The sequence below is a fragment of the Genypterus blacodes genome, unplaced genomic scaffold (genome assembly GCF_046128005.1).
Source record: "Genypterus blacodes isolate CSIRO-AG114 ecotype Tasmania unplaced genomic scaffold, CSIRO-AGI_Gbla_v1 ptg000137l_1, whole genome shotgun sequence".
In the NCBI taxonomy this organism is placed as follows: Eukaryota; Metazoa; Chordata; class Actinopteri; order Ophidiiformes; family Ophidiidae; genus Genypterus; species Genypterus blacodes.
This window is the reverse complement of record NW_027466939.1, coordinates 265,701-292,813: the sequence shown is the minus strand read 5'-3', so window position 1 is coordinate 292,813 and position 27,113 is coordinate 265,701.

Sequence of the window (27,113 nt, the reverse complement as noted above, 5' to 3'; positions counted from 1 at the left end):
ACGCTAAGACGTTGTCATGGATGCGGTCCCTGCATCCTTGCAGTATAGAATAGATACGTTACACACTGATTCCTCTCATGCATTAATTAGCATAGAGAACTTTGATCTCACACACACACACACACACACACACACACACTAACACCAGGGAACAGATTAGATCAGCCAACGTGCTGTGTAACTCCAATGATCTTTCAGAGAGATGAGGTCATTAAAAAGTCCCACAGTGAGTCGGAGCATGGCTCATAAAGAAACACAATGGTGTGTATTAAAGTGTAGACTACAGGAGTGAGGTCGTGACCCTAGATGACCTCATCTCCCCGTCAGCCCGCCCTCACGTCTCACCCACCATTTGCTCTATTAGCCACACCAGCGCACACAGCAGCTACATCAGTTACACACGGGTGGAGTGCACAGCAGATCGCCTCCACCAAAGTCCAAACACACACACACACACTTCTCTCTCTTTAACCTTTAATTGCAATGGGAAAAATGGAATTTGTAAGAAACAATTGTAAAACATCTCACCATAGTTAAAGGTTTTTTTGGAACAGTTCTCTTGTTAAATTGGATTCTTTTCCTTTATATAATACTTGTCCATATTCATAGAAGATGTATTTAGGCAAGGTGACTTTAAATACCCAAGACAATCATGAAAAACTTATAAAGGAAATCCCTTGTTTGGGTCGTCAACCTTGTATTCCCTCATAACGACTGCACGCTCTATTATTGTACCGACTCAAAAGGAGCCGTCGGCCAATTAGGCAGGAACACAGCGTTTCAGGTTGTTACCCACCTCAACCAAACAACAGCAGTACTAAGTGGGCCCACATGGACGGTAAACAGGGTAATAGTCATTAATGAACGTCGGGGCTAACATGGCTCATATTGTGTCGGGGAGTGGACAGAGCAGAGGATATGAGCCATGATGCAGACATAACAGCCCTGTAATTGGCCTCCCTCTCTTAAGTTTATTTCGGCAGCTATAAATCACATAATTAGAACTAAAAGCGAGTCCAGGGCCGAGCTCTGCGTGTGTCAAACGCAGACCTGCTATTAGAGGGAGGGTCATTATGTAGACCTGGATAGAATAAACTCACACATTACAGAGCAATCACAAAGCAAAGTTACCTCTCCTGTCAATCAAAGCACCGGATTAGCCTTTACAGAAGAACACCTGGCCGCCTTTAATGCCACTGAACAACACTCCGGAACTTTCTGATCTGATGGTGTTGATTTAGTTTGAAACTGACTCACCGGCGGGCAGAGTAAAACAATATTACAAGCTTTATTCAATCCTCCAGCCTTAAGTTGGCCCAGGTCACTGTACTGCATTGTGATTAGAAGAGAAATCAGCCGGAAAAGTCATCGTACTTGGAAATGTAAAAGAAAAGCGATGTTCCAAACTGCAAACTCATTATTAGCGGTTCTGATGAATATTCATGTGGCCTGTCTGTGCTGCCTATTGTGGAGGTGGAAGGTGGTGTGCGTGTGCGTGTGCGTGTGCGTGTGCGTGTGTGTGTATATGTGTGTGTGTGTGAGAGAGAGAGAGAGAGGGAGCTAGAGGGAGTATGATTTGGACCCGTGTCTGTACATGATGTTCTGAAGCAGCCACTCACTCACAGCCCCCTCACCAAAGCAGGCCAGCCGGGCATTTCAATCACATGTTCCTCTGAGTCTCCGTCTCCTGGTATAAAGGATTCTATTTCCAGAGAACACTGAAGTACATCACACTCTCCCTTCAAGACCAACTCTCCTCCTCTCTTTCATTTTAACTCTATTTATCCCCTTTCTCTCTCTCTCCGGTTTATCATTTTGTCACTTCAAACAATACTTCCTCTCACTACTCCCACTTCCTCTGGCGCTCACACACCCGCTCCTCGCGCTCCTCTCATTATGTGGTAAGTGTCAGGTTTATCCACGACATTATTTGCATGAAAAACCGCAGGACAAAAGGCGAGCGGCGACGATTTATTGCCCGGTTTGATATTTAGGGGGACGGCAAAAAAGACAGCGAGCGGTATCTGGATCTCTCTGGGTGACTTGAGACGCTCTGTGATGCATGAGCATTATCTTCAGTGCTAAGTCAGGCATGCTAATTGAAATGAGAATTCCATGTCGAGATGGGTCACAAATCAGAAGCAGCGGGAGAAGAAGAATAAATACCAGAAATTGGAACGATAGCCCATTATGTCAAGCCCGCAGACACTTCAGGCTACTTACTAGTATAATGCTATTGTCAGCGTTAGCCTGTGAATTCATTATGAAGACGAGATGAACAGGTGAGGAGGAGGAACAGAGTGTGGCTTCAGTCTGCTTAACTCTTCTCAAAAGAATCTTTGGCACCACTTGTGCTAAACCATTAGCGTTCGTTTGTCATGGCCACACCATTATGTAACCGCTTAATACTGACATATGATGGAAGGGAATGTTACCCTGACGTCCTCTTTGACCGCACAGCAGCAGCAGTGAGACTAGAGGGGCGACCAATCACACAGCCTGAGGAACTGCCATGCATGGGACTAAACCAAGTCACCATTCGTGTTCTTGCCTTTCTGTTTTGGTCTCCAGCAACTCCTGCCAGAAACACCTGACCTTCCATCCAATCTCTCTACCTGCTCATACAGAGGGGAGGAGCCTGTTCCAGCAGTCATTAGAATATAAATGGTCTGTGATGCTCGGGCCAGGAACTATTTAAATTAGTGTAAGGGAACCAAACCAGCCACGCCGACTGTGAGGGGAAAACAGGCAACTGCTGAAAAATGATGATACTTGAGATATGGAATGATGGCGGCGTGTGCAGGGCGAAGAGTGGCTCAGCAGTGAGCGCTGCTGCCTCACAGCAACACGGTCCAAGGGTTTAGCCGCCCAGCAGGGGAGGGAGGGAGCTTGCATATTTCTCCCGGTGTGTGTGTGGGTTTCCTGCGCGTGTTCCATTTACCACCCACTGTCCAAAGACACCGGCTGGAGACTAAATTGCATCCAGGTGTTATATGTGAATGTGGTGTCTGTCTCTATATTCTAGCTCTGTGAGGAAGCTGTGGACCTGCTGATGGAGTATCGAGCGCAAGTTGAACTCCACTCCCCTGTGACAATGAAGAGCTCAAGCAGGTAGAGAAAATGGAGGACTGGTGGATGATAGAGGTGTTGGGAGATGACAGTGACTTCTAGCGCACAGTGTTGATGATTACTAGCGACGCCTCTGCTGTAATTGTGTGTGTGTTTGTGTGCATCCTGATGTGCAGCGGCTGGTCCTGCTGGAGAGAAGCAGTAATCACAGATGGATTCATGCTCGACCTATTGAGACAGCCTGTCCACATTATGTTCCACTATTTTTTGTCAGACAAATTGTGGCTCTTCTCCGGCTGAGACTCATCAAAGCAATCCAAAGGTCTGAGTTTGATTTCTGAGCCATCTTGACTGAGCAACAGAACATTTATTCAGTTTGATGCTTGATAACTATTCTTATTTTTGCCTCACACTGTATGTCGGTCAGTTGAACTGCAACTGCCATCATAATCTGCCTCTATAAAGTCATAACTCTGCCTTTATGGGAGCGATGTGCTGTAATAAAGGCATTCTTCTGTTTGTTCTGGGGGAAATTAAGGAGCCTGGGATACAGAAGCCAAATGAACAGAAGCCAGGTGCAGGCAGTAAATGTCATTATAATCATTCTGTTTGTAAACGCATTAAGAGCCCCCAAATCCAGAGGAAGTGGGTGAGAAGTTGACATAATGTGACAAAGAACAGTTGACCTATAAACACTGGCAGAGGGCCGAACTCCCGACAGTAGATCAAGAGCCGGACGCAGGAAGGCAGAACCCTGAGACAAATCATGCCGCTTTCCCAATTAGGAGACGGTACCAAACGGCTAGACTGTGATGAATTAATAAACTGATGTGAATCGTAAAATTCACACTGGCTCTCTGCCAAAGGTCTGTGACTGGATCTACAGTGTGTGTGTGTGTGTGTGTGTGCGACTGGATGTGAAGAGGCCGTGGCAGTCATCCTGTAAATGCTGGACCAGATCAATGTTTTAAAGGAGGTGAGGCTCTGGACTGTACCAACTGGAGGCATGGACACAACTGCTGCTCTTTACAACTTCCCCTCCTTTGCTAACTTCCCAATAGAGCGCCCCCTGGCTGAAGAAACTCTACATGGATGAGGTGGCTCACTGGGCATTGGACATTAAAAATAGTCTCCTGTTTAATCAGTGAGCTTTGCACAGATTACAGGCCGGTGCTTGATTTAAAGGGAGGGACAGGAGACATTGAAAAATCAGAAAGCTAGAGAGAGGGCGATCCTGGCGACCTCAGAGGCGTGGATCAACTTTAATCATCTGAATGTGCCGCCCGCAAATGGAGTTAAGGGCCCACGCATCTCCACTCTGGATACACTCAACTTTCCCTGCTGATCTTTGGACAGAAGCAGCCCCACTTCTGAGTGTTAGATCAGATGTTGGTGAGGACAAACACATTTGCTTTCAATGGAGTGACTGTGATACAAATGCCTGAGCTCCAAGCAGCTGTTACTGGCAGCCTCCAGGTCACAGAGTTGGTCAGAGAGACTCCATGCTGGCCCAGGATGTTCCCACAGCGCCGTGTGAGAGGACGTGTGTGGCAACATCACAGCCTGCAACTCACTTGGAACATTTCCTGGACAGAAACAATAAGGATGTGACATGTTTTCTCATGGTCTCCACAGATGTGGCAGCTGTTAAAAGAGTACAGCAGCCTGCAGCTGGTCGATGATGAGCCGGTCTCATCACTGAGGGACTAAGGGACTGAAACGCTGTGCCCCAAACACAACACACACAGCTCCATTAAACCAGGATCACTCCAGAATAAAGTTTTGCCTCTGCTCATGTGTGCCCATCTGTGCTCTGTGCGTGTGCGGGCATACAGGCTGGGGTGTTCTCCTGTTGTTAACATCGACTGTTTACTTTTGCATATCAAGCCTCCAACAGGACACAAAGGCACTTTCACACTTCAGATTGACAAATGTGCTTTGACAACACTCCCAGAGATAAGCACTCGGTCTCCAGGATCTCTCCCAGGGACACATTTCTATTTACACCTACTCCGCCTCGCCGAACAGACGCTTAATCTTCTCCATGATTTGTGGCTTCACCACTCAAATCCCTTTCTCCACTCTGTTCTTTACTCTTCTTCTCTCATCAGTTTGCTCTCTTTTTCCCCCAACTTTCCATCTACTTCATTTGATTTACTCGCCTCCTCTCTCCTCAGCTGCCTTGCATCAGCATTCATGTTTGTGTCTCTGTTTCGCGGTGAGAGAGCTTCACAGCCGTGTGAATGCAGCAGACTGTATTGTCTCTTGACAGGTAAAGCCAGGGAGAGGGGAGCATTGAGCATGGAGCGACCCCCCCCCCCCTTGCCAATAACAGCAGCGTAATCACTTTGCATGTGTTTTATTGTCAGCTTTTCACAGATTAGAGCCTCTATAATCTGTCCTCCTCCATCCATCTCATTCCAAGCTGTTATTTTTGGCACTGGGATTCTGCCTTTTTGGATTAGTCGGAGTGCAAGTGTTTTTCACTTTGTGCAGTTGTGTGTGGTTGTGTGTGTGTGTGTGTGTGTGTGTGTGGTTGTGTGTGTGTATTAGTGGGAAACAACGAGGCTGTGTAGGTGCATCATCTAAATGTATTCTCAAGTGGAAAATTGTTTTCTTAAAGGACGACACTGGAATACAGCTCAACATCTGCTCTTCAGATGAAATGAAACATCTCATTGGTTCATCTGAACACAAGGAAATAAGGTGTATTCAACCCAATACTGACCTAATAATCACTTTCAGTCCAAACAGAGAAGAAAGGTAGCAGTCGTAAACCACCTGATCCTGTTCTGCATTGACAGAATCAGCTGACTAACAGTTAGTTTGGAGTTGGCCTGGATGAATCTGCCTTGCTGGTAAACTCAAAGGAACAAACCTGAGAAGTCGACCAGAACTGCCAATGAGCTTTGAAGTCTTAACCACCTGGTTTCTGGCAGCATGGTTCAGCCTGAATGTGTGCAGTCTGCAGGCTCTCCCATTCATGCTTGGGTTTCTTCTGGGTGCTCAAGTTTAACCTCCAGTTTCCAGTTTAATGCTTGGGTCATTGCCCTTTGGATCGACTTAATGCTGGTCTAATAATAATAAAGGTCTGATACAGCATTGGCATCATGGCATCATGGCACGTTTCAAACATTTAGAAGCCTAAAGGTGAAGCAACAGTCAGCCTTCAGTCGTCATTGTCGGTTCTTTGTCATTCATATCAGCTCAGCTCGCACATTATAGGAAGCCTGTCTCACCTCAGGCTGAATATTGACTGATGAGTTTCATTTTCATCAATTCTGTTTCTAATTTTACACATCTCCATTAATCCTAGGTGTGTGTGCACAGGGAGTTCTGTGGTTAGTGTGTGTGTGGGTAGACACATGTCAGTATCAGAGGCTTTATTCTGACATTAGAAGTGTTGCCCATGATGCTGGCACACACACATTATGAAGACCCCCTTCTTTTTGTGGTATTTTTTTTTTAACGTGATCATTACAGTTCTCCTGCAGAAGCACGGCTGCCTCTGCTGTCTTTCTAGCTGTCTTCCCAGGCTGATGCGTCTTCCCACAGAGAGACGATGATGAGACACCCCGCAGGGAAAATGACATGTAAGAGTGTCGCTCCAAACAATGTCCCTGAGATCCAATCCCACCCGGGGCTCAACCTGAGAGAGACGTTCAGACGGGAGAGGAGCAGCAGCATTACATACAAACAAAGACAAGCAGGTCGTCCACAGACGTGCTGCTGCAGCCTGGATACACACACACACACACACACACACACACACAGACAGTTTGTCAGACTGGCTGGCACACCAGAGATCCAACCACAACAGGAACAGACAGGCACACACACACTGCCACAGGTAAACAGCCAGGCATCGTGGGTGGCATCAGAGGAAAAGCCAGCTTTCCTAAACAGTCAAATTGGAATGTCTGCTCTACATGTACTCCACATTAAAAGGGCCGTGGTTGCTCTGGATAATAAGGCCACGTCCCGACCAGCAGCAGCTCTGTGGCAAACACACGGGGCTCAGCCGGTACGGTGTGTGTGTGTGTGGCAGCAGGATGCACGTTAGAGGGATTATCAAACGTCACACACCATCAAACAAATGTCACACAAAATAATGTTCTCCAGATGCACAGGGAGAGAAAAACAGCAAACCCTCAAATCAAATCTACCTGAAGTGAAACGAGCAAAACCACAACAACAAACCAGTGAGAGCCATAATTCAAAAAGGAGACTTATTATAGTGATTTCCAAGTCTTATTCTTTGTGTTGTGTTTGCGACCTTTGCAGTGCTTTAATGTGCATGATGATGATGATGATGATGAAGTCTCCTCTGACTGGCCGGCTGCATCAGGCCTCAGGCGTCACCCACAAACTGCACAATCCAATCGCCACTCAACACTCCCTCGCCGGGGCTCACACTCGGCGGGTGTGTGTGTGTGTGTACGCATGTGAACTCAAGTGTGTGACAAACAGATGTGAACAGGATCAAAGGCAGTTCACCACCGATGGGTTTGTCTCACTGGATGCATTTTCTGAGAGTGTTACAGCCAAGTCCAAGTATCTCAAACACAATGTTGTCATGGAAACGCCTGAGGAGCCCGTGTGTTTTGATGCAGAGCTGCAGACTTTTGTAAGTTGAAAATATACCATCCTGTTCTCCGACAACACAAAACTCCCACTCACAACGAGGTCAGAACAAGTGGTCGGCTACACAACGGCGTCCTTTCACCTGCTACCGATTCAGTGCCTTGCTCGAGGACAGGTTGAGCAGGGCAGACACTGCAATACTTAGTAAGTCAAACTTCCAGCGGCCCAGAGGAGAACTTCCAGCCAGAGGGAGGAGTAGCCTCGGCTGCACTGTGAGCTACAGCCTAGGAAGCGTTCCCTGCTTCTTTCATCTTTTGAAGTGATGCTAGGACGTGAGGGGTTCATCCTTAGTCCCTACTGTGCCAGTCTGATGTCATATCATATCGTATCAAGTCAACTTTATCTCTACAGCCTTATATCACACACAGTGTCTCAGAGGGATCAGGTTTATGTGACGCTTAAGCAGTGAACAGCAAGTATAGATTTACTGGAATAGACATCTAGATAGACACGGGGCTTCAGTATTAAAGAGACAAATACAGGCCAGCAGTGTCTGAGACATGGGCTGATGAGTGCCACATCCAATATGCACGACCTAGATGTTTGATCCAGACAGGGCGTGTGTGTTTGAGTGTATCAGGAAGACGTGAGGGCTGCTTCTGCATTAAAATGTCAGTCTGGTAACGCTCACAGTTTAATACTGTGCACTTGAATTATATGTTAATGAACTAAATCATCAGAGGTGTTTGAAATGCAGACACATAAAGTCGGTCCTAACTTTTCCAGCAGCTCGCTGATGCACCAACTTACAAACAGTTCCACTCGTAAATATTCATGAATGCAAATTTAACCAAATGGTGGCGCTGATTGTGGGGAGGCTGTGTAAAGGGTGATCCGACTCCAGCTCAGGTCAGGAGCCTCTGGAGCCTCTCCGTGCCCGTCACCATGACTACGCAGAGGACTCCATTTGCAGCGCCGCTGTCAGCAGAGAAAAACGCTCCAGTGCCTTCAATTAGCCGTCCATTATCATTCATGAGTTTGTTTGTGCAGGGCATTGCAACTGAATTCCAGTTAGTCCTTCACTCCCTGAGCTCAGCTGCTGATATGAAGCAGGAGGAGGCAGAGGCAGCCGAGCTACAATGCTGTGCAACTCCACCGCTGCACTCCGACGGACTCCTTTTTGCTCCGTAGGGGCTCGGCTCATCCCTGTATCTCCCTGTGATGCTGTCAGGTGAACTTGCAAGACACGTAAAGGTCATAAATTAGCACTCAGGCCCCGTGAAGGGAATATGCTGTTAATCTTCACCCTCCTATAACTCCAAAGAGGATGTTTTAAGACGTACTATTTAGTGTATAAATGTTCGGATTGGAGTTTTAAACATTTCATTTGACAGTATATTGCCTCTGTGGAGCTGCCTCCTGACACTGAGAGGCAGGAAAGTAAAGCTGCTGTGGCTGCCGTCTCTCTGTGATCATGAATGGAGCAATAACAGGAGCCATTTTCACAGAATACAACAGCAGGAATGGATTCAACACTCGTCCAAAATGCCTGCTGGACAAAAGCTTTCTCTCGTTCCCATCACAACACTGATTGCTCTCAATGACAAACCCAGGACCGACACATTTCAACCTGCATGATAATTAAAGGAGTGTGTGGCAAACACAGCACAGTAGTGGAAAGCCGTGTTTCTGACCTCTTGGCTGTTATTGGTGATGTAATGGTGTTGACCCCAGTGGCGCCAGACCTCCCAGATCGAGTTATTGTATTCATGCAACCGCTAAGCTCCCTGGCTATTTCACAACGCTGTCAGCCTGGAGTGCCAGACACACTCGGGACAGACTCAGGTTCTTGTGGAAAGAGAGAGAGAGAGAGAGAGAGAGAGAGAGAGAGAGGGAAGCAGATGTAGAGAGACAAAGAGAGTGAAAGTGAGAGAGAGAGAGAGAGACAGAGAGAAAGAGAGAGAGAAGCAGACGCAATGATAGAGAGTGAGAGTCAGAGAGAAAGAGAGAGAGAAGCAGACATAGCGAGACAGAGAATGAGAGTCAGAGAGAGAGAGAGTGAGAGAGAAGCAGACGTAGAGAGACAGAGAGTGAGAGTCAGAGAGAGAGAGAGTGAGAGAGAAGCAGACGTAGAGAGACAGAGAGTGAGAGGAGGAGAGAGAGAGGAGGAGAGAGGGAGAGAGAGAGAGAGAGAGAGAGAGATAGAGAGAGAGAGAGAGAGAGAGAGGGAGACGTGGAGAGACAGAGGGAGAAGAGAGCCCTGTATATTTTATTCAGTGGAGGTGGAGTACAATTCATAATCAGGGCCGACTGATTCACAGTTTTAATTAAAAAGTAGCTATATAGTGCCGGTGGTAACATCTTGATTTATGAAGACCCGACCACAGGCTCCCATCAACCAGAGAGAGAAGGAGTACATTGTAATGGAGAGGCGGGGCGGAGAGGAGCAATGCTGTCTTGTTTTTCACGGCGTGTGTATTCAGAGCGTGAGCTATGTGTGTGTGTGTGTGACATACATGATGACGTGTGTGAAAAGAAACACTGCATGGTAATACACAAGCAGAAAGAGACAGATGAAGTCAAAAAAGAGGAGGTAGAGAGTAAAGAGACATCTGGTAGATGGCCAGCGCAGCAAATTCTGCCAGGACTGATGGAATTTGCTTTAGCCTGACAGTAATGTTACATTTATGTCAGCCTCGCCGTTTAAATCACCGCTATAACAGAATCCCTAGATAGAGAGAGATTTTAATTAAAAAATAGTGGGTGACAGAGGGAGAGAGAGAGAGAGAGAGAGAGAGAGAGGGAGAGGGAGAGGAAGCAGATGAGCGCCAGATCAGAGCGATGATGCTGCAAGAGAAGTGGCAGAAAAGCCACGGAAACAGGAAGAACGAAATGAGGGAAAGAGTGATTACAGCAGCCAGAGTGAGATAAGTGGAGACTAAGAGCTCAGTCTAATTAAAGTCAAGACAGAGAAGTACAGCCTGGGTCCAGGACGGGACTCTGCTCATGGCTCACTGCTGGGGCCAAGACATCCGCTGGCTTTGCTGTGTGTGGCTGTGTGTGTGTGTGTGTGTGTGTGTGTGTGTGTGTGTGTGTGTGTGTGTGTGCGCGTGTGCGTGTTTGTGTGTGTGTGTGTGTGTGAGAGAGAGAGAATCAATCAGTTAGAGTGATAAAAGAATGAGAGAGCACGGAAGGAAACAAATACACACGCGCACACACACACACACACACACACACACACACACACGCACGCGCGCACACACACACACACACACACAGAGCTATGAGCTAAATATTGTAAATTGTACTCAAAGAACTTCACATTCCAATCTACAAATAGTTACACGATATCAATCAATGTATGTACGTCTACAGGAAGTCATCAGCCTGACACACATAAGAGCTCGTGGACCTTTATGCAGGTCTTCATGTTTACTTCCACACTTTCACGTCATACTTTGTTGCACCTAGGAGCACACCCTTTCACACTGAGTGAACACGGTGGTGTGCAGATGAAGGGCAGGCACTGAGGCTCACCCCACACATTAACAGGGGTGAGAGCTTACGGCTAACAGCGTGTCACCCTTTCACGTTTCATATCCGTCTCTCTACAACCGACACAAAGTCCACCGACCTCACCGCAGGCCCCGGTGTGTGAGCGGAGCCTAACTGAGGATGTGAAGCGGGCAAGTTTGTCATTCCAGATATTATAATTCAAAATGCTGTGTAACCGCAGCTCAAGCTAAGCCTGTGTTACCTCATAAAGAGAGGACATTTACTAGTAAGCATATTGTGTCCCCTGTTCACCTTTGACTGACAGGGTTACATGCTCCTGACGTCGCCGGTGTGTGTGTGTGTGTGAATGTTTACAGTGTTATCCACTGCTCCGTGTCCTTTTATGGCCTATTGAATCCAAAGCGTCTTCCTCACAGTGCTGCTTCCTGTCCTGCTAAATCTCATCTCCATCCCTCTGTTCGCTCATGTTCCTGTCCGTGCGTCTTCCTCTATACTGAGCACTGGGAGGGGACGTGTCAATCATCAACACACACACACACACACACACACACACAGTTACCACCTCCATACCTGCCGTCACAATCGGAAAAATATTAAAACGGAACGTAAAGCCTCCAAAGGGTTTAGAGTCCCGATAATAATATAATTTGTGAGCCAGAACAGGTAGAATCTCCTGTTGAGTACCGGTGTAGAGTTAAGGTCTGGAGCGTAGACCTTGCGTAGGGTGAGTGGGGTGGCACATGTTAGGGCGTCTCTATGCCCCTGTCTCTGTCTCCGTCCCTGTCCCTGTCTCTGTCCCTGTCTCTGTCCCTGTCTCTGTCCCTGTCTCTGTCTCTGTTTCCGTCTTCACTGGATCTTGTGACACTCTTAACTGCATGTTTACTGGAGCGTGGAGGCGACCCGGCAGGCTGAGGGGCAGACACAGGTTTTGCATTTCCCAGGACTCTCTGGTGAGCCGGGGACATGAAAGATTTATCGCATTGACATAGAGAGTCGTACAGACTCCCATGAAACTGAGGAGTGTGTGACTTTAGGCAGGACATTTACGGTTTTGACATTTGACTTCGTATGTGATGAATAAAAATCTTTGGAACTTCACTTGGTCGTCTCTGCAAAGCCTCATTCCTAATAAGCTCTGTTGATCGTCCAAGAAATTAGTATGAGTACTGTTAGGACTCTCTCTCTCTCTCTGTCTCACACACACACACACACTCTTAATGAGGGTGCCATCAGGTTCTGGCTGTGTCACTGTGTTTTAATTGTCTCATCTTTCGAAGTGGCACATTCTTGGGCCAAGGCTTAATTTAACACCCGATGTCCCTCTACTGCTGCTATTCACACTCCCCCCCTCCCCGCACACACCATAGACAGACACACACACACACCAAACACACCCTTCCAAAGGGACCCCCAAACACCACCCCTATCTCACACCCTACTAATTGCTTCACTCTGCACCCTCTTAATATCTCCTCCTCTCCTCCTCCCTCCTCTCCTCCTCTCTTCCTCCACTCCTCCCCATCTTGCCCCCTCACCCACCACAGCTCCATCTCTGGTCATAGTTAATTAATTGCCAAGCTGTTGTCACACGACGCCAACCGAATCTGAAACAAACAAGCGTTGATCCCCTTCTTTGTCACTTGATGTCCACAGCCACAAAGCGATCGCTCGCTCGCTCGCCTCAGTGTTGGAAGAGAGAGAGAGTGAGGCTTCATCTCTACCCCGACATTGTTCCAGAGCATCCAGCTTGGGATCTCATCCTCCTGACATTGAAGCAGAGCACAACTTCAGGGAGTTTAGAAACGATAACTTGAAATTAATTCTCCTTTTCCCCTAAACGGCACCAACAAACAGTCTGAGATGAATACTTAAGGAATCAACACAGCTGTGGAAGTGAAACGCCACTCTCTGTCAGTGGGAGGTTGATATAGAAGAAAACTCATATCATAAACAATGTTGCGGAAAAGTGATTCAGTCACGTTGTCAATCTGTGACTAATGGGTCGTGTTGAGTTGACCTGAAAATGTCACGGCTTTGAGTTTGTTTTAATAAATCCAGACGTTTGTTATTCACTTCCCCAAGGTCCCTTAAATGGGATTGGTGTTTTCTGATATAAATACTGCAAGTGATGCTTGAATAAAGCAGAAGAGCACTCATCACAGCGGCTACTGTACCTCCACCAAGGCCAAACAAGCCTGGATTAGAGGCGGAGCACAGTCGAGCCGCTTCACATGCTGCACCTTTAAGAGAGAAGTCGGGACATCGCACAGCTGGACAGTCTGCCACTAAAGTTGGCACGTGTTCTGACAAATTTGGTTCTGGCTTTGGGAGATGAATAAGAGATGCAAAATGGAGAGGAAGAGGAGAAGTTTAATGGCTGCATGAGAGCTGCATCATCTTGAGCCGTGTTCGTCAAACCTATTCTGTTTGTTCTCCCTGCATCAGCTCACATCACTCTGCCCTCAGTCTCAACTCGTCTTCTTCACTTCCTCCTATTTACATCCAACCTATTCTCTTATTCCCCCCCTGCTGCCAGGTTGCCACACATCACAGATTCTGACAGCATGTGGATGGCGTCCCTCAGGGGAGCAGTGGCATCCTGTTAGGAATTCTTCTACTAAACCCCTAGTGTTCATTTTTCCCTTAACAACGACCTAATCAATAACTTGAAATAGCATCTATCAGCAAACAGAGTCTGAGGAGGCTGCAGGCCGGATCCAGGCAGCTCGGGGCCGAGGCAGCTGGGGGCCGACCAGGCCGGCCCGGGTCGGTCCACTTTGGTTTTCCACACGCTGCCTTGGCTGAGCTCAGTGAAGCGAGCTGAGCAATAGCTGTGACATTTCAGCGGAGACGCAGCCTCGTGCCACAACAGAGTCTGGGGGACGGTCCAGGGTCACTGCCTATGGTTGACCATTTCATTTTTGCTATATCTCATACAGGCTTTTACTGAATTCTTTTTTTCTCTCTGATGATGATGATGATGATGCACCACCATCCAATATCATGCCACAGCAGAGGAGCCTGCTCCCGCTCCAAGGATGCATCTGGGAAAATAATCCCATTTCTGGAATAGCCTGATTTGGAGAGTATGTGCGTCTGTGTGTGTGTATGTGTGTGTGTGTGTGTGTGTGTGTGTGTGTGTGTGAGAGAGTGTGTGTGTTTGTGTTGAGTTGACGTCTGTGTTGAGTTGCAACAAGCACCATTCGTCCAATCGCCTCCAAACTTGCCAAACACATTGTTCAGGGGTCTGGCATTTGCTTTCCATTTCATTTACATAAAACTAGCAGTTTTATTTTTATCATGAATGATGTCACCATTGACACATGAAGAGGGTTGAGATATCAGGGGGAAGATGACAGGGAACCTTTGTCAAGCCAAGCGGCAGTTCCCTGTCAGGCTGGCTTTCAATTAACCATGAACCATTAACTAATTACCAAAGGTCAAGGGTCAAGAGAAGGAGCGAGTTGTCACAATATTAAGTGTTTCAAAGCAATAAAGCTTGAGAAGTAACGTGTCTACAAACCTCTGTGGACAAACACTTCCAGGTTACGTCACATGGTTTGGTTTGGTCGCACAGACTAACAGAAATGAAGACAAAGATGTTTAATAAGCTTCAGTAAAGCATCAAAGTGCTCATATGCCTCCCTGGGGTTAAATGAGTGTGTCTCAGTCTGCTCATCCTTAAATGAACAATCTCCACCGTCATGCCTCTCCTCTTTCACTAGTTTTGGACACAACACTTTACTTTTTCAACCTAAGCTCCTCTGACAACAACCAGGTAGCAAACTGAAGGCTGCAAGCGGGTGAAAGATGAACAGGTAAGGTGAGATCACAGCCATGTCACTGCCAAAGCTGTCTGGGTCACTTTACGCCACAAACCGAGCAGAGCCGAGTAGTGATGTGGCTCAGGAGGATCAGGGATGAGGCCGAGCGCTCCTCACCTGCCCGGGCCGAGCGTGGGAGTTCAAAGCACCACGGCCAGGAGCAGAAAGGGCAGCACGCTTAAATGATAAAGGCAGAATTTGGTCCAAACTGGGAACAATGCTGTAGCTGTTAGCAGGTAAACGGTCCAGGTACAAACCCTGACTTGTGAACACGATGATGTGACACCGGAACGTACCGAGTGAGTTTGAGGAGGCTAAAGGAAACGTGTTCTTTATTGTTCTGCTATTGTTGGAGCTCAGCTCAGCAGCCAGGCAGCGTACACCTGAAGAAACATCATTTCAGTGGTGACACTCTGCATTATTAGTCCCGCAGGCACACAAGCACAAGTGTTTCCTGTCATTGGTGGCGGTGTAAAGATGCTGACCTGTGGCATACAGTGAAAACAAATCATTCACCCGGCTAAATAACACAACCGCTGGCTGAAAAACAACAAGTCAGCTGAAGCTGAGCCCAGGGCTGCTTTCCATGCAGCTGCGCACACACACACACACACACACACACACACACACACACACACACACACACACACACACACACACACACACACACACACTGACAGTGCTGAGCGTAGCGCAGACATAGATTCTGTACACACACACACACACACACACAGATTTGAGGCAGATCTACATGAATAGCCGCACAACATCCATTTGCGTGGACACACAGCTATGGACACACACACACATGCAGCCCCCGATAAGCAGAGAACGACACACAGACGTACACACGGACCCAGACGTCCGGCGCTCGGCCTATGCCCTGGTTCTGCAGGTCGTTCTCCAGGTGACTTATGTTGCTTCTCCGCTGCTGGAGAAGAGGATGAGTGAAGCCGCATTGATCGGCTGTTTTGCGACCCGATCGATTCTGCCACACACACACACACACACACACAGATCTGGAGCCAGGAGTCCAGGTCAGTCTGACGACGCTTCGTCCTCCGCTGCAAATCCAATTAATATTAATTGATGGCATTACCCGGTGATAAATAAGCGTGGGACGCTCACGTTCACCCTGTGTGACTGCGCCGCTGCGTCTTATCGGCTTATTCAATTAGAAGATAATTGAACATCAGTGAAGCCTAGGTTACACAATATCAGTGGAATTCATTACACAGAGAAATTTAGCGGGGTGAGTTTGCTGTGCCTGAGCGCTTTCTCTCCAACAGGACTGAGTTATTGACTTAATGAGCTGAGCCCACATGCTGCAGAGCGACTGAGCCTGTCGGGACTAAACTGAAGAGACAGCAGTGAAGACACATGTGAAGGAAACACAGGGTCGCCCTCTTTCTATACCTTCACTCCAATGCCAACAAACAAGTGGAACACACCGCCTTTCTTTCCACCTTTCCTCCCCTCCTTTCCTTCTTCCTGCCCTCATCTTCATCAAAGGCGACCCCACACCCGGGTTCCTTAAATTGGCTCTAATTTAGTCAAACACAGCCACCTCTCCATTACAGGTCCATGAAAAATCAAACACATAGACAAATAGCCTCAATTATTGATCCTTATTATCGCCTCTAAACAAGCAAAACCCGCCGATCTGACTGAAGACGAGCGCAGCAAAGTGACTGCATCCAGAGACAAAGTTCAACTTGTTGCTAAACTGGGGGATAATGGAGAAACCAAGCCGAGTGAACTCCATGCAGCGCTACGGGAAGATGAAACCAAATCTAAATTCTGTCCGTCAGCAGGAAGAACGTCTATGTACATCACCGATCAAACGTTATCGCCGTGGCAATGGCGTGGGTTCCCCCGGATCGATTGCCATCTACTGTTGAGCCGGTTTGATGAGCTAGCAGAGGAGGAGAGGCGGTGGTTTGTGCCTGTGTGTAATATGGCTCCGATGCTCAGACACAGACACACACACACACACTCATCCGTTCAGACTTCCTGTATCAAAGAAGAATGACTTGGACATTGGCGAGACGGTTTGCACTTTCATGCTCTTATTGTAATGGTCCAATAAACAATAAAGAGCTGAGATCCCATTTAATTTAGCTACACGGTTGCAGTAGACAGGCTTTAAAGCACCTCAGGAGGTACATTCTTATTCTGATATGTCGATACTTTGACTATTATTCTTCAGTGCGTTTCCTAAACTATGTAACTGCTGAGCACACATTTGTTGCACCTAATAAACCGATAAGAGAGAAAAAGAGACGGCTACATGTTTCTTAAGGAAGTTGCAGTGTTAGTGGTGAGAGTGCTGGCAGTGTTAATTCATCTATATGGTAATGTTCAATGACGTAGGGACAGAGTGAACAATCTGCAGCGTCAGCGTTAGCGTCAGCGTTAGCCCAGGCAGCTGCGTGACTCTCAGCTAACAGCAGAAGGCTGAGTCGCTTCATTTAGAAGCCGCTGCTGGCTACAGGCAGTGGCTTCAAGTAATGAGAGCAACAGCGTGACGGCAGCATTTGTAGTTAGCTCACATAGGAGACACAGCACACACACACACACACTGACACACACACACACCAACAACCACCATCAAAGAAGAAGAAGAAGAAGAAGAAGAAGAAGAAGAAAAACAAATTTACTTTCTCACTCTTGCTCCTCTGCACGGAGCCTCGGCCTCTTAAACGTCACGGCTGATTAATAGTTCATGGCCAGTGAGACACAAAGAGAGGGGGGGGAGGGGATGTGTGATGGAGGGGTTGTTGGGAAGAGATTGCGAAGATCAGAAGTGTAAAGCAGCGAACACAGAGGAGGAATGCAAGAGAAGTCTGTGATGGAATGTACAGATATGGTAATGGGGAGAGAGAGAGACACACACACACACAGGATGGTCAACATACATAGGCAGACTGTCGCCACAAAATCTCACTCAACAAATCCTTTAATTGCCCGATCAATACTTGTAGTTCCATGTAAATGAGGCCAATAGTCGATTGGGGGCCGGGCTGGGTTGGATATCCAGGCGCTGACGCAAGCCATTGATCAAAGTGCACACTGCGCTAAAAAGCCAGGATTAAAGTATTCGTCTGTAGGCTCCACCTTGAACCGTCATCCTGACCCGCCAGCTAACCGCCGTGAGATACACAGCAAAGAGGCGCCGCAGCGTTCACACCATCCATCAACCCGCCGTAGGGAGAGATACACACTTAGGAACGCCACCGACGCACAAACACAGCGGTGGAGATAAGACGGGTGGCCTCAGCGGTCCTCTAGTCTATAGGGACTAACGCTTTCAAACGGAGAGGATCCTAAGGTGTGCGGCGGCGCCAGGTGCGTCAGTGTGGCCTCACCTTGTGTTTCGCCAGCCAAAGTCTCATCCCGGCTCCTCAGAAGTACCATGATGGTGCGGCCTGGGACTCCTCTCTCCCTCTCATAGCCTCAGACTGTGGGAGGCTGAACTGGGATCAAAACAAAAGAGTCGGTATGTGTGTGTGTGTGTGTGTGTGTGTGTGCGTGCGTGTGTGTGTGTGTGTGTATGGGGTGGTGGGGGGCGGAGAGAAACAATATGAGTGGTTTGAACAGCTTGACTAAATATTCTAATTTGCGTTCTTGTCAAAACAAAGGCTGCACGTAAACATTGGGGCTTTTTATGGTTTTGCGACGCATGTATGCTTCTCTGCTGCATCCCCGGGGACGAGGATGATGATGATGATGATGATGATGATGATGATTAGTGCAACGGAGAACGTTCTGGAGATCCGTTACCTTCCAAAACTGTGTCACCATGATTCAAAACACATTGTTGAATAATAGTAAAAGGACGATGTAATGACTGAAGAGAACATCACTTTAATATCAGAGTGTGTGAGACGGAACAAAGAGGGAAACTTCTGACTCAGACAAAGAGACAGATCAGTCTGAGGCTGTCACAGGATCACAATGAGATTATAAATCAAAATGGGGAGAGATTCTGCGTGTGGAGACTTAATCAGCTGGGATTACGCCACCTGTCAACATTGTGAGTCCATTATTAGAAAGAAGAGTGTAATTAAGTCGGAAAGGGAAACTATTAGACGATAAATGTCAGAGCGAGTAAACTAGCCCTTTATCACTTTCAGATGTCATTCCAACCAGCCGAGCCTGAGCAAACAAATGTGCTTAGTGCTGGCGATTAATCAAATTACAACCTCTTTAGCAGGACACCTCAGTGGGGGCGCCGGCTCAGATACAGATGTTGGTGAACGGAGAGACCAGATTAAGAGAGTGAGTCAACACTGCAGAGCGTTTATCTCTCCTCCACATCATAATCCTCTCGCTGTTAATTGCCAGTGAGAGTGCGTGTGCGTGTGCGTGTGCGTGTGCGTGTGTGTGTGTGTGTGTGTGTGTGTGTGTGCGTGTGTGTGTGTCTAACTCACAGCAGTTTTAGGGAAAATCCGCAGTGGGTCAAGAGGGTGAAGGAGCAGATTCAGGGTCGTCGTGCTCCACAGGAGCAGCTTGACTTTGTCTGTTCTCCCCATTCACTCCTCGCAGAGACGGGCGGCCTCACTTGTTCTTCTTATCTGTTGTTGCACAGGAAACAGGGAGGAGAGCAGGTTAGGAACAGGCGTCAATCATGATCAACTCAGATAAACCCCCCAGCTGACCTCTGACCTGCTCCCCTTATAGTGGATCACTTGGATTTAATGAGAAAATATAAAACGCACAAGTCAGTTCTCATTAAGGTGACCCCGTCTCTCTCTCTCTATTTCTCTCTCTCCCTCTCTCTCTGGCTCCCTCTGTCGCTCTCTCTTTCTGTGTTACTGTTTAGCAGCTGAATCCACTTTAGAGAGCCATGTCGATTCTGCAAAAACAATGTTTCTCCGCTTAATCTCTCTAAATGCATGTCCCCCTTTAGAGAGGGAGCGAGAGAGAGAGAGAGAGAGAGAGAGAGAGAGAGAGAGAGAGAGAGAGAGAAAGAGCGAAAACACTGAGTCGACTCTTCTTCATCAACCCAAGCCCAACATGATGAATTATGCATTTCCTCCCAGTGTTCTGTCGTAGTAAACTGTCTCTGTGCCCCCCACCCCCCACCCCCCCTCCCCTCCAACCATACACTACATCACACACGCAGAACAAATGGCTTCTATTAGTCCTGATTATACATAACTCATAGATCCTGAACACGCTCCCCGCATGAGTGTGTGTAAGCTCCTCATTCCCAGGCTGAGTGTCGGAGTGTCGGCCGTGCTTTAGGTAAATAAATGATCGACTCCAACATGTGACTGAATAATAAAGCGACCTCTGTGGGGCAGCAGATTGTTCTCTCCATTTTTAATACAAGGACAGGCCCTCACACACACTCACACACACACACTCACAACATGCGCACAGACGGACACTTCCTCCTCACACACACATGCCAGGCTTCAGATTACCACAGAGTGCCAGTATTGATTGACACATTAAAGGTCTATTTGAATCACCTCGTCTCTTTTAATGTGATCAATCCCCTTAAGAGCCGTAAACTGTAAACGTTGCCTTTCCTAACTCTCCTATCCTTTTCTTACGGACCGTGTCAGTGTTGATGCACAGCCTCTTAATCAGCCACCATGAATTATTGAAGAGCCTTTTCATATCAGATCATGACCCACATTCCGCTCGCTGGTGAAGCGAGTACGATCCCGGCGAAGTCAACATGTAGCGACCGCTCAGTCGCCTCCTGCTGTTTGTGCTCCGACGGCTCTACAGCGCCGAGATCAAACCGGGCCCGTGCATTGTTAACTTAAGAGGAAGATGGACTGGGTCTTCAGGCAGAATCACATGAATGGGAGTTTGGGGTTAAACTGTGTCGCGCTCGGGATTTTTGCCGGTTAGAAAGAATTTTTGCGTCCGTATGCAGAACGTAACGATCTCTGTACGGCAATTAGGCGGAGATGAGACGTCAAATGAAGCGTTAGTCTCATTAATGCAGATCCAGACAGAGAGGCAGGAGGTGCAGTGCTGTCTAACAGAGGAGGCGAGCACGTGGGAGGAAGAGGAGGAGGAGGAGGAGGAGGAGGAGGGAGGCTTATGAATCTCCTTAGCTCCTGCTGTCTCCTCTTCTGGCCTGTTTATCAATGGCGACCGCAAACACACTGCCTGCGAAATCTCTTAAGCTCTGTTTCGGGACTTTTGGCTGACTTCTCTTCTCACAGCGCTTTCTTGGCTTTACACAGCAGAAGTTGCTAAAAAATTGACAGAGCGCTTGAAGAATGCGGCTGATTCATTGCTCAATAATAAAGAATTAGCGCGTTGGAAAGGTTTCTGAGAGCGTGATGCTGCTATAATGAGGGGGACGTCACCTTTGGTAGGGAAACAATGACACGGGAGAATATGACATCGCTTTCTCTCGGACGTGTAATCAAATCAAATGAGACATGCGCAGACGAAAGATGCCGTAAAGTGATGTCACCCATATAGGAGAGAAGAAGAAGAAGAAATGATGCATGGCCACGAGTTATAAACTGCGACCATTACAAGTGATGCTGCCTTGCACGGCGTGGAGACAAGACCGGCTGATCCTGACCCTGACCCTGACCCTGATCCTGATCCTGATCCTGATCCTGGTGCAGGTCCTCCCATGCTCTCCCCGTCTATTACACCGTTTAAATCAATAAGCTCCTCCGGCTCAGAGTAAACATGCAACGAGCGAGCCCCTGCTTCTATTGTGCATTTAAGGTGGTATGGGCCGATAATAAAGGTGAAAGCTGACAGTCGTTAAAATCATTGAAAGCAGTTTGGGGCCGTTTTCACGTGGATGCACCTGTAAACCTGCATGAATCTCCTTTATTCTAGAAGCCTGTGCATCATTTTAGAGGCATTTCCCCCCAATTTCAGCTCAAGTTTCCACAGAATGGAAGCTAAAGTTCTGCGCGTTTGAACGACGACAGGCAGCAGAACCTGAGGGAGGAACACCGGTGAGGTCACGACCCCAGTGACAAAGCAACGTGAACCCAAACAAATCACTTGTACATCAGCGTGGAAGTGCCACTCAGCTGTAGCCATGACTCTAACTGTCCGTTTCCCTGGCGATCGCTCTCTCTCTCTCTCTCTCTCCATCAGCCATTTGCAGAAGCTCTCAGCGTCCGATCCAATCTCTCCCAGCTAAGGGGAACACAACGTTTCGCATCCGCATCCTTTTCAATTCACCTTCCTCCGCCTCCGAGCAAACAACAATCAGACATATTCCCATGAAATGAATGTTTGAAGTGCTTGTGAAAAGTGACTACGGGCTGGTTTCTGTGATCGTTACAGAGCCCGGGCTGAGTCTCAGGCTGAGTCTCATTCTGCCACATGACAGCTGCGGCTCTGACAGACTTCCTGAGCTTAAGTGCCCGTTTGCAGGAAGGCCAGCGGGGTCACGTGTGTGGCAAGAGTGCAGCGCAGAGTGGGTAATGGCCTTAGGTTAGGAGAGCCAGTCCCAGGTGGGTGTCACAGGTACAGAGCTGTAACCTTGACGCTTCGCCTTGTGCGCACACACACACACACACACACACACACACACACGCACGGCATAAATCCAAACCGCTGTCAGCCAAATGATAGGAAAGTTAATCAGAGAAAAGGGGTCAATCGCTGCAGCACATATGATGGATGGATGGATGTGTGTGTGTGGATGGTGTGTGTGCGTGTGGGTGTGGGTGTGAGAGAGAGTGGGTGTCCGTGTGCATTTGGTGCAGGCAGAGGCTCCAGGATTTCATACCAACACACTCAACCAGGCGCTGGGCGTTAGAATGTCAGGCACTCTGCTTTTGTTTGCTTTAAAATAACAACAGATAAAAATACCTGCACTGTGAAAAGGGCAATGGAGTCTCTCTATTCATGGAGACCACTGTATTGATCTACTTCACACACACACACACACACACACACACACCCGAGCGAGGAGAGAATGAAGCGTGCAGACTGATTTAATATCTGATGTAAATGATGACATCATCCTCAAACAGCAGCGGTCAATCAGTCCAGGTGAATAAAATGAATGAGGGAGGAAAAACAGGACAGGATAAAAGGAAGAGATGGGTGAGGAAGATGACACAGTGCTGGTCATTGGCTTCACACACACACACACACAACTTACACCCAGGAAGCGAACATACACACACACTTACACATACAGTACAACAACATTGTGGGAAAATGCCAAAAACATGCTGAACAGAGGAGCGACAGCAGAGGAGTGTGTGGAGTCAAACGGCCTTACTCACCTGTTTAAGGCTTAATATTGGGAAATACTTAATTTAGTCTGAGCGCTGGAGAAATTGTAAGAATTGCGACAATTAACTAAACAAAGATGTGGAGTCTTTAATCCGTCTGTGTGAGATCCCGTTAAGAAGAAACGTTCAGATCAGCTTCAGTCCCAGATAAGAAAAAGAGTAGAAAAAAAAAGAGTCCTGAATTTTAGATCACAGTTTGGATTTTGGTTAATTTACTGTTTCTCATTAGGAATCAGATCCAGGTTTTAAAGGGTTATTCCACAGGAAAATAGCTCTATCCCCGAGTGCCATTACCACGGCGACGGCTGCTCAAAAATCCCGCTCCTTATCTTCTCCTTAACTGTAGAGACCGGGAGTCAAATCTCCTTCAGGGGGAAAAAGGGGAAATATAAAAAAAGGAGATGGACGAGGAAATGCGTTTTGTGATTTGCTTCACTTTGCTATGCATCTGCCTAACCCTTCACACACACACACACACACACACCAACTTATTCTGTTACTCAGTGTGAGTCTTAGCAGCCACTTATCTTCTATTTATCTAAAATACAAAAGAGTCGTCGTGAAAAATCCACAGCTCGTCATTTAGAAGATCTCAGTTTGATAAAGTGTCAAAATTCCATCACCAAGTAAACAGCTCTCTCTCTCTCTCTCTCTCTCTCTCTCTCTCTCTCTCTCTCTGAGACGCAGGTGTGTGACGTGTGTGAGCGGCACGACGGGAAATTTACATACAGCAAATGATAAAAACAAACTGGAACAATAAATCAATCAATCAATAAGTGGATGAGTTCAGAGAGGTGAGGGGGGTGGAGATGAAGATGAAGATGAAGAGAGGATGAATGAAAGAGTTCAGGCTGGAAGATTCAAGTAATGAAATGTAGGGATGGAGGAGAAAAAAATGGAGAGTCGGGATTGTTTTAGTCCATCCTCTGAGTGTTTGTGTGTCTGTCTGCGAGGAAAGGAGATGCAGAGGAAGGCAGCGAGAGAGGAGAGGAGAGGAGAGGAGAGGAGAGGAGAGGAGAGGAGAGGAGAGGAAAAGGAGGGCAGAGAAAAAAAGAGAGGGAGGCAGAAACACAGACGACACGCCGGAGGAGTGGACCTGCACAAACTCTCACCCTCTGAAACAGCACGGCCAAATCAGGCCTCGCTCAAAGGCACACACACATGTAGCCACCACACACGCACACACACACACACACGCACACACACTCACACCTCAATAATGTCAGCTGGACGTCTCAGTCTCATACTTGAGCTTGCCTTTGAATGTTTCGTGACAGCAGAGGAAGGTATGTGAGAGGAGGACGGTGTGTGTGTGTGTGTGTGTGTGTGTGTGCGTGTGTGTGTGTGAGGGAGGGGGGCACCTTTAATGGAAGCATAAGGACGGACTGTTGAGCTGCAACACACACACAACAAGATAATCAACAATGTGCTTTCATGACGGTGACGGGAGGAGAAGGGAAAGGTGTGTGTGTGCTTGATGAGTCACTGTGGTCTTGTGGTTGAGGAGGAAAAACACACACACGCACACACACACACACAAAAAAAAGGAGTGTGGAGTGAGAAGAGACAGGCTAAAGTGTGTACGGGCAGAGCGAGGTGAGGATGAGATGGCATGAGGCACGGATCAGCTGACAGCCGGATGGGAGGGGAGCCATGGTTACGCCAAACCAGACGGTGGTTCAATGTATGTGTGTGTGTGTGTGTGTGTGTGTGAAGGTGTGTGTGCTTCATCAATGTGGACCCCACACAACACAAACGGGCATACACAGAAGAGGAAGACAAGACTTAGAGACAGACACTAAACACTAAGTAGACCTACCTATGGTTAGCATTAAGAAGCGGCCGAAAAAGATGCATAGGATGTGAGGAGGAAAAAAGAGAAGGGAAATAAGAAAAGGTACAAAAGTGAAAAGGCAGAAATGGAATTAAAATCTCGCTGTTTTGGGTTTTCTCTTTTTAAAGTAAGGTCTTTCAAAAAAATGGTGGATTCAAAAAGTAGCCAAAGTTACGGGTGGACGGTGAGTGGATCAGTGAGGAGGAGGAGGAGGGAGGCGGTGAGGAGGAGGAGGAGGAGGAGGAGGAGGGAGCGTGGGCTGCACGGCGATAGAAAGGGCTGCGAGTGATAGCGATGGAGAGGGAAGGAAGGAAGAATGAATGAAAGGAAAAAAAGAGGATAAAAGGGGCAAAAAAATAAAAAATCCCCCTCCTCTCCCTCTTTCCCTCTCTTTCTTTGTCTCTCTGTCTCGCTCGCTTGCTCTCCCTCTCTCTCTCTGCCTCTCTGTCCCTCCTTGTCTGGCTCATAAATAGAAGAAATTGTTGACCAGGTAGATGGCGAAATAGATGAGGAGGCAGAGGACGGAGAGAGCGAGCAGATGAAAAGGTAGAGCACCTCCCAGCAGTGCAATGAGGAAGAAGAAGAACAAGAAACGAAAGATAAAAGCAAATACTCCAGTGGCCTCCGTCGTCTCCAGTCTATATGTGGAGGGGGGGATCGGCAAGCGCCTGTTGTTCCCCTTCCTCGTCTGCCTTCTGCTTTCTTCTTCCTCTCCTCCCAAAAAAGACTTCCCATCCAGATGACAAAACGCAGGCACAGATGTCCTTTCCTCCCTCTCTCTCTCGCTCTCTCTCTTGCTCTACCTCGCTCTCTCTCTGTTGCTCTCTCTCTCTCTCTCTCTCAACTATGCTCTGATATCACATGCCACTCACACAGGTTGGACATTGTTGCAGCAGCAACGCACAGTGTCACCAATATTGCTCAGTGGGAGGAAGAAGGAAAGGAAAAAAAAGAAGAAGAAGAAGAGGAGGAGGCATGGATGGGGCTGCTGCTGCTGCTGCCAGACGAGCACTGCCTGCCTCATGAGGAAGGATACAGAGCTGGAGCCGCTCCGTCCCCCCCCCCCTCTCTCTCTCTCTCTCCCGCCCATCCCTGAGAAGAGACACGAGGTGGGGAGGTGGGCTCGCTCGCTTTAGCATTAGTATTCATTGGGAGGGTGAGAGAGAGAGAGAGAGAGAGAGAGAGGAGGAGGGGGAGATAGGAGAGAGGAGGGGAAGGAGGCGTTGGGAACCATACCATAGTATGAAACTGATAAGAGACTGGCGCCCCCTAGAGCCCCTGACCAGTACACTGAGGGTCCAATGGAGACGGCAGAGCATCCAGCAGTGGAGATGAGATGATCTGGAGGCAGAGGACAGAAACACCTGCTGTCACATCCATCAAGGACAAAGGGATGACATCAGCCCAGATGTATGGAGTTATTATAGTAATCCATTTATACCAATCAGAATAATGAAGGTACAGGTGTGAGCTCTCTCTTTCTCTCTCTCTCTCTCTCTCTCTCTCTCTCTCTCTCTCACACACACACACACAATCTCTCTCTCACACTCTCTCTACCTCTCCCTCTCTTTCTACCTCTCCCTCTCTCTACCTCTCCCTCTCTCCCTCTCTCTACCTCTCCCTCTCTTTCTACCTCTCCCTCTCTCTCCCTCTCTCTACCTCTCACTCTCTCTCTCTCTCTACCTCTCACCCTCTATCTCTGCCCCTCTCCCTCCCCTCTCCTCTCTCTACCTCTCTCCTTCTCTCCCCCCCTCTCCCTCTCCCTCCCCCTCCCTCTCTCTCTCTCTCTCTCTCTCTCTCTCTGTGTGTTTATTATCAAAACCAATCAAACGCCGCAATCTTCCCTTCACTTCTCCATTTCAGGAAGCGGGCCATTCCAGTTCACGTCTGCAGCGGCGCGAAAAGGCAGACAGATCCTCTCCTCTGCATTTGTCCTAAGCCAAACTCAGTGTTGCTATGGTAACACATGACCGCTTCCAGGGAAACATCCAAGTCAAAGCTAGCAGCACGCAGAGATAGGCTGCCTAAAAGCAC